Source organism: Petromyzon marinus, chromosome 46 (genome assembly GCF_048934315.1).
Source record: "Petromyzon marinus isolate PM22_M1 ecotype Great Lakes invasive population chromosome 46, UKy_Petmar_22M1.pri1.0, whole genome shotgun sequence".
NCBI lineage: Eukaryota > Metazoa > Chordata > Hyperoartia > Petromyzontiformes > Petromyzontidae > Petromyzon > Petromyzon marinus.
Genome location: NC_133712.1, coordinates 5375431 through 5384038, shown reverse-complemented (window position 1 = coordinate 5384038; position 8608 = coordinate 5375431). Strand labels below are relative to the sequence as shown.

The following is an 8608-nucleotide window of genomic DNA, read 5'->3' as shown; positions in this document are numbered from 1 at the left end:
TGGTGGTGGGGCCGGTGGTGGCAGGGACAGTTGGGATGGTGGTGCGAGTGATACCCATGATGGTATTGACAGTGGTGGTAATATTCGCCCTCCAACAACAACGAAGGGCAGAGGAGCGATGCTCACAATAAAGAGTGGAGTGCCGGGCGGCTAAAATACAGCAAGTTGGCACAGTCGCGTGCACAGCTGGTGCATCTGCCCCAGTCATTGCAGTCAGTCAACCCATGGCACCTGGCTCTGTTCCGTGAGCTCCTGTTAGCGAGCCTTCGACACTGCACGTGGCTTCGGAGTGCACCTGGCCTGGGACAACCGCCGTGGTGATGTCACCGCCACTTATTGGCATATGGCGCCTGTTCTTGTTGTTGGTAATAGTGGTGGTGGCTGATGATTGTGCTGGTAGTAGTGAGAGTGGTAGTGATAGTGTTGATGGTGGTGCCACTCATAATGTTTTGATGTGGATGGTGATCTGGATGCTGGTGAAGATATGGATATGGTGATAGTATGATGGTGTTGATGAAGTTTGCATTGTGGTACTAGCATTGGTTAGTATGATCCTGATAATGATCAGGCTATATATACGTACGCCAGACAAGACAGGCTTTATGTACGTATGCCAGCCTGAAGACAATATACATACGTACGCCAGGATGAACAGGCTATACATAGACTAACCTGAGCTGCCTATGCGCACGTACGCCAGAATGAACAATATACGTATGTACACCAGCATGAATAGGATATATGTACGCCATCTTGAACGGATATGCTTTTGCCAGTATCAACGGCTATATGCACCCTAGTCCACGCCATTGCTGTTTGATGCAAGATAGAGAGAGAGTGCTGGCTTGTTGTAACGTTGTGCTGTTTCTGTCAGATTGTGTTGTTGCTGTGACGTGGTTTTGCCGTGATGTTGCATTGCTCTGGCATTGTGTTGTGACGTGTGTCGTTGCTCTAACATGTTGACATCGTCGTTGCCGTCGTGTCCCGTCGTTGCCGACGCAGGGAGCTGCAGGGCGTGCTCGCGTGCTGCAATCCGGTGCCGCCCCTCGTGAGACAGAACGCCATGAGCTGTGACAGCTCGTCAAGCAGGCACGCCTCGTCCCGCTCATTAAGGGGAGCGCAGAAGCGGAGGCGGCTCGATGGAGCAGCGGGGGGTTCATAATGGACGGCCAGGGTTGAGATACGGATGAAGAATAGATAGGGCAAGAGAGTCGGAGAACGAGAACAGCGACAAAAGAGAGTGGGAGACAGAGACTGAAAGTCATAGGGGGAGAGGGATAGCGAGTGGTCAGAGGCAGAATGTTCATAAATAAATATAATCAAACATTTAATATAATCTTGATTTGAAGCTTTCGTGACTGCAGGAATCCATACTCTTTGGTTCTTTCGGTAAAGTCACGTAGGTAGAAAAATATTAGATCACGACGTTTCGATCGCAACACAAGCAATCGTCATCAGGTGGGACAACCACACCAACTGCTGAAGACAGCAGTGGGACAACCACACCAACTGCTGAAGACAGCAGTTGGTGTGGTTGTCCCACCTGATGACGATTGCTTGTGTTGCGATCGAAACGTCGTGATCTATTATTGTTCTACCTACCTGACTTTACCGAAAGAACCAAAGAGTATGGATTTAATATAGGTGGTGACTGGGTGGCTCCTGGGGCCAATACTGGGTCAAACACAATGATCCGGCACTGCTTCAATAATAATTTTTTAATTTGTGACACACTGCACATTATTCGCTCACTCGAAGCGAGAGAACGACTCAGAGGCGTGAGGGGGAACCACAGACGAGCGGGAAAGGCTACCAGGCGGTGAGCCTGTGCCAAATTTCCCCCCAAGCTTTGTGGTCGTCTTTATATGAAGGTGTTATCAACCAATTAATGAGTGTTTACATATGGGAGGGAACCGGAGTTCCTGGAGAAAACCCACACATGCGAGGAGGCAACAGTCGATCCCATACAGAACGAATAGATGAAGTCAACCTTTGCTGTACCCCCTTCTAGCAGGCCATGATATGACACCTGAAAAGCAACGGGAAGGGAGTTTAACAACATTTGTGTGATCCACCCACCCTTGTTGCCTCCATAGTGCTGGGTTAAAGGACTTCGCCACCAACACCACCTGGCTAAGATCCTAGGTTTTGGATCTTGGGAGTTTCAGCCACCCGTGGTTAAACGACGTTCACAAATGTAGCGAGTTGATGGTCACAACCAGGCACAAGTGACTGCAAAAGTAATGACTCGTTGCAGTAAAGGTTGCGTTTGTTTAATAATCATTGCTGCTGTTCCCGCAGAGCGAAACGCCCATCAAGGCTCCATCAAGAACATTCATCACCCGGACAGAGGTGACCAGAGACCAAAACTCATCACACAAATGCCCTCTTTACTTGCGATTATCAACTGTACATCTCATTTTCATTATCCGGCACAGAACTCTTCATTTGTGGTTCTTTTTTTTTTATTCCACGTCCCTAAACCGTCGTGACAATGAGGAGCTCAGTTCATGTCCGTCCTTAGCGTGTGAATAATGTTCCGATTGTTGTGTAGGTTGACACCCCTGTGTGATTTTGTTGGTTCATGGCCTGACCCAGACAGTACAATCTAGATGTTTCAATCCCCCAAAGGTGAGCTTAATGGTATCATTTGTATGCCCACCCTAGTGTGGCACTGATTGTTCAATCAATTTTCTTCTGTATTTTGACAGCGATTGGAAAACCCTCTCTTCTGTCCTCATGATGGCTTATCATTGGACGACAGGCAGCCAATCACAAGGCACGGTACTGAAGGTAGCTCACACTTAGTTGTGCTGGTTATATCGGCAAAGCTCATGATATGGATTATATATTTTTTTTCGTGACAGTTGATGAGAACACCTAGCCTGTCACGAGTAGATTTCATTATATTGACATGAAAAAAATACTGTGCTGTTTTTGAATATCACACTCATAATTTGAGTAGTAATCATACAAATAATTGCCATGTTCTGTGTACAAATTAAACGTAATTTAGTGAAATAAATAACAAGTAATGTCCTGACTGCATTTACAGTGGGGCACAAGCAAAAATAACAAAATACTTTTCAGTAACATTGTCCTAAAAGTAAAACTTACATAATAGGTGATGTTTTAAGCAATGACCCTTCTTTGGCTGCTGCGTGTATGTGCGTATTATTTATTTCACTTTGTGTCTATGTCTGTGTTCAATTGCGTGCATTTCCATTCATATGTGTGTATTCATTCCTGTGTCTCTGTTAACGTGTCTTTATTTGCCTGTCTGCATGCGTATGTCTTGTGTGTCAGCGGTTGCAACAGGTGTGTGGCCCTGTATATTATTGCGCGTGTGTGGGTGTGTGTCTTCACGTGTGTATTGTTCAGTCTGTATCTCTGTGCATCTTCTGTGCTAGCGAGCGTATGTCTGTATGTCACTAGAGAACGGTTGTGCAGTGGTAGTGCGTAGTGGCACGTTCCTGATGGCCTAAGTTCCATTCCCGGTCACGACGAACAGCAGTAGTTTAGTTGGTTAGCGTGCTGCACTATTAACCTGGCGACCCAAGTTCGATTGCTGCTTATGGCCAACACTGGTGACGAATATCTAAAACGGTCCTGGGGCTCCCTTAGATTAATTCAGCCTTAAATGAGTACTCAGTGCATGTAAAGCATCAGCACTGGGGAGACAAAGGTGGCTGGGTGTAGTTTTGGTCCTCCCATCCCCTTCGTGTTCCGTGCTGACCTTCGTAGATGCTCGCTAACAGCACTTGCCCTAAAAGTCTTTTCAAGGCTATATTGAGGATCTTTGACTTTTGTCTTTGTGTGGTGCAGTGGAGGGAGCACGGAGGGCGGTGCCTGCCATGCGCCCGGTCCTCACCCTGTTTGACGTGAGCCCAACATCGTCACACGACCACAACCAACCCATGTCTCATTTCCCACACCGCTGGCGAAAGCACTGTGTGTGTGATCTCGTGTGCTGTAGCTTTCTGTACCGTGCTGTGTTTGCTGTGTTAGCCATCATGTGCTGGGGCGTTCTGTGCGTTCTCTTGTGTGCTGTCGCATTCTGAGCTGTGCTGAAATTGCTGTCATGTTGCTGTAGTGCGCTGCGATGTGCTGTAGCGCTCTGCGCTCTGCTTGCGGTGTGCAGGACAGCGAAGAGCAGCAGAACGAGGCTCGCACTGCTCAGAGCTCCACGTCCCAGATGAAGGCAGCGCGTGTCCTGCAGACGTTCGTCAACCCCTTTGGCATGGTGAGACATGGGGAGACAGGGACATGTGGAGGCACAGGGGTAGTTGAGTGGCATGGAGATGCATGGACTTTGAGACACGGGAATTACAAGGACACCAAGACAATGCAGTGATACAAGCGACTTAGGGACGTGGGGAACACACAGGAGGCATGGTAAATGAGAGACAGATAGGAGGCATAGAGACACAATATTAGCACAGGGTCACACGTGACACGGGGTCACTTAGGATTTGGATAAAACGGTCTTCCTTGACGCAGAAATCCTGGAAACACGAAGACGTGGGGACTCGAGGAAGTGGTTGAAAATAAAAAGTTCGCTTGTGCATCTGTTCATGTGCTTGTGCTTGCAGTATCTACCATCCAGTGACGGGAAATCTCTGCCATTTCAAGAAAAGAAATTGGATCCTAACTCAAAAGTGTTTGAGGTAACACGTGATTGTTGTGTGCTAACATCTTGCTCACATCATCATCTCCATCATCATTTTCTCCATCATTCCATTTCACAAACCACTTGTGCACACGTGCGGATGGGTTCTGAGTGAGGAATTTTAGTGGTTTGGTGATTAATGTGGTTATTTGAGTGCATGTTTGAGCAGATGAGTGGGTGAATGAATGGTTGAGTGAGTGCGTGGGTAGGTGAGAGAGTGTAGTTGAGCGCATGATTGGTTGGATCGTTGAACGAGTACCTGAGTGGCTGAGTAAGTGAATGAGTGTTTAAGTAGTTGACTGAGTGAGTGATGAGAACCCGTTGAGTGCTATCTCATCCGTCTCTGTAGATCTGTAGTCGCTGGAAACTGATGAAAGCGCTAGAGAAACCAAAGAAGAGCTCTGCACAGCCTGCAAAAGCCAAACACGGTGAAGGCACACACACACATCATGAACACAGAGACATGCACGAATCCAGCAGTCGCAAACACTTGCACGTGCATGTGCACACACACACATGCAGACATGTACAGAAGTCGAGGCGTTGCTCACACACACATACGACAAAAACAAAAATCGTATCACCTTTAACAGACTTGGGGCAAGTGCTGTTAGCAAGCATCTCTGAAGATCCAGGATTACACGAGGGGTGGGTAGTCAACACCAGGCTCGGCTGCCTTTGTTTCCCCAGCACTGATGATTACACATCGTGCCCGGTACTCATTTAAGACTCCGTCGACCTCGGGGAGGCCCAGGACTTGATCAAATATTTGCCATTGCTGTTGATCGCAAGCGGGAATTGAAATCAGTTCACTGGGTTTGCAGTGCATTAACCAGCACACTACTGCACGCACTCGCCATGAGTGACGGATCCCCGTGTCTGCAGCGGAGAAGAAGATGAAGGTGGAGCGCCCTCAAGAGGAGCCGGTCGCCGTACCGACTGTGCGAGAGCACAATTTTCTGAACCGGTCCTGGCCCTCCCCGAGTTTGACTCGGCCTCAATTGAGTACCTGGTGCGATGTTTAAAAACATTGCCGCTTGGGAGACAAAGGCGGCCGGGCGTGGTGCTGGCCACCCAACCCCTCGTGTGCCGTTTCGGCCTTCATAGGTGCTCTCTAACAGCACTTGTCCCAACAGTCTGTTAAAGCTCTATGGGGGATCTGTGTTTGCTTTCGTCCCTCTCGACCGCCTATCTGCCTCTTCTACTCTTGTTTGTCCGCCCACCGTTGAGCGGCTATTCCTGTGCGTGGCCCCGTAGCATCACCCATACCGTTCCTTCCTGGGCATCACCTGCCTCATGCAAATCTCGACGCGCGAAGAGGACTTCATTATCGACACACTGATGCTGCGCGACGACCTGTACATCCTCAACGAGGCCTTCACCAACCCCAACATTGTCAAGATGAGAGGCACGCGTGCACGTAGACATGCATAAACAAAATAATCGAGTGAGACAGCAAAACAAGGAGAGAGACATCCCTCTCCCTCGCCGACTTTGTAGCACGACGCCTGGGTCCCTCCAGCTTCCTGCCAATGTATCATTGCACTGCCTGCACACTCGATATGAATGCCATTGGGTGAATGTTTACAACAATAAATTGCACTTGTATTGCACCTAAAGCGTAACAAACATCTCGGGGCGCAGAATTACACGGGGAGAACAGGGGGGAGCAGAATTTTTATTTATTTAAAGCTTTCGTGACTGCAGGGATTGATATTCTTGGTTCTTTTGGTAAAGTCACGTAGAAGGGCAACAATAAAATATAAAAAATATAAAACAATAAAATTCTTTCTGTGGTTTTCACACCTGATGATGATTGCTTGTGTTGCAGTCGAAACGTCGTGAGAATTGTATTGTTTTATATATTTTTATTATTTTATTGCTTCCCTTCTACGTGGTGGTGACTTTCCCGAAAGGACCAAAGAATAGGAGGGAGCAGGTCGGACCGAGCAAGGGAAATAGAGAAAGGAAGCAATTAAGGGGGGCTGGCTGCAGCCATGCCTTGTTGACAGCGGCGGCGGCGACGATGGTTACTAGGGACGTTGTAACCATATCTTGAGCACCGGCCACGTGAGAGGCGTGGTGCTTGACGCGGCGACGCAGTGGCGCAGTGATTGCCACGGTGACGTGGTGATTGACGCTGCGGTGTGGCGGGGGCGCAGGTTTTCCACGGAGCGGACTCGGACATTGAGTGGCTGCAACGTGACCTGGGCCTGTACGTGGTGGGCCTGTTCGACACGCACCCAGCGGCGCGCTCCCTCGGCCTCGCCAGAAACTCGCTCGCCCACCTCCTCATGCACTACTGCAGCCTGTCTACCGACAAGCAGTACCAGCTGGCTGACTGGCGCATCCGGTACGCACGCCGCACTTGCTCGAACCTCTGCATACGCGCGCGCATGCACGGGCTAACTTGTACACACGTACACAAACAAAGGCAAAGATCCCCTGTATAGCCTCAACTAATTGTTGGGGAAAGTGCTATTAACAGACACCTGTGAAGGCCAGCACGACACAGGAGGGGGTGGGTGGCCAGTACCATGCACGGCCGCCTTTGTCTCCCCAGTGGTTATGTTTACACACCGCTACACCAGGTACTCATTTGAGGCTGAGTCGAGCTAGTGGAGGGCCGGGACCGGTTCAGATAATTGTCACAGGTGTTGGCCGTGAGTAGAAATCGAACTCGTTTCACCAGGTTCATAGCACAGGGTGCTAGCCGCTACTCTACTGCTTACACATTCACACACAAGGACAAAGATCCCCCGTGTCGCCTGAATAGACTGCTGAATCTAGTTGGCCAGGGTGAGGAATTGAAGTCCCATCACTGGGTTCGTAGAACAGTACATATGAAGCACTTTCACCCCCCCCTCCCCACTCAAGTTATCTTAGCGAGCCCCTATTAAGGCTGGCACAATGTTTGAGAGGGTAATGTGGTTAGCATCATGCCTGACCTCCTTTGCTTCCCCAGTGCTGATGTTCATATCTTATACTAGGTACTCATTTAAGGCCCAGTCAGTCTTGGGGGAGGTCCAATACTGGTTTTTATATCACTCCCAAATGATGTTATCCTTCACCGGAAATGAAACATGGGTCAACAGATAAATGTTGCGGTACATTAACATCTGCGTCTCATACACACTCGCATGCACACACTCACACACAAACACATACACACTCACAATTGCATACACACGCACACCAACACTTGCACACATCCACGTATGCACGCACACACACAGGCCTCTCCTGCCAGACATGCTGCACTATGCGCGTGCCGACACGCACTACCTGCTGTACGTGTACGACCGCGTCCGCGCCGACCTGCTCACCAAGGCGCTGGGCCGACCCAACCTCCTGCAGCTTGTGTGGGACCAGAGCCGAACTGTGGCACTCAAGGTGAGTGGTGGGCAATGGCTGAGCCAGGATTTTCAGGTGGGGAGGGGGGCAACCCCTCCAGCAATGAAAAAAGGTAGTGTTAGTAAGTAAGGACTTGTCCCTTGGTTTTTATTTGACGCGTGTGCGGCGATGGCGCAGCCATCGATCGAGGATCGAATTCGAACCGCGTTGTGTGGTCGGCATCGCGACTGCGCACAATTCTGCGAGTCGCTGAAACTGCTTAGCCATTACTTATTACCAATTATGGACTCAGACTATTGTCCTATCATCTCATAGAGTCCCTGGCACGTAATAATATGCTACAAAGTGGCAGTGAGGGTCGCAAAATGCCGATTTATTACCAATAAACCCCAATGATCCGATCTAAATTAGGGATTTCGATCGGATCATTGGGGGGGCACGTGCCACCCCACCCCCCACTGGCTCCGCCAGTCAGCAACTTACAAGCCTATCTTTGTAAGCAAATCCACCACTCTCACTCTCGATCGGGACAGTTGCCCACCCTTCCAAAAATATTGTTTATTCTGTTACAAGGCCTCGAGCAAT

The 8608-nt window shown here is 49.3% G+C and overlaps 1 long non-coding RNA gene across 1 annotated transcript; it reads left to right on the top strand.

Annotated features, from left to right (window-relative positions):
- Nucleotides 1-388: 388 nt before the first annotated feature.
- LOC142930981 (uncharacterized) lies at nucleotides 389-4015 on the top strand. The gene is made up of 4 exons (XR_012946976.1): nucleotides 389-1089; nucleotides 2302-2352; nucleotides 2712-2793; nucleotides 3826-4015. It is a non-coding gene; the product is annotated as an uncharacterized LOC142930981 (long non-coding RNA).
- Nucleotides 4016-8608: the final 4593 nt, after the last annotated feature.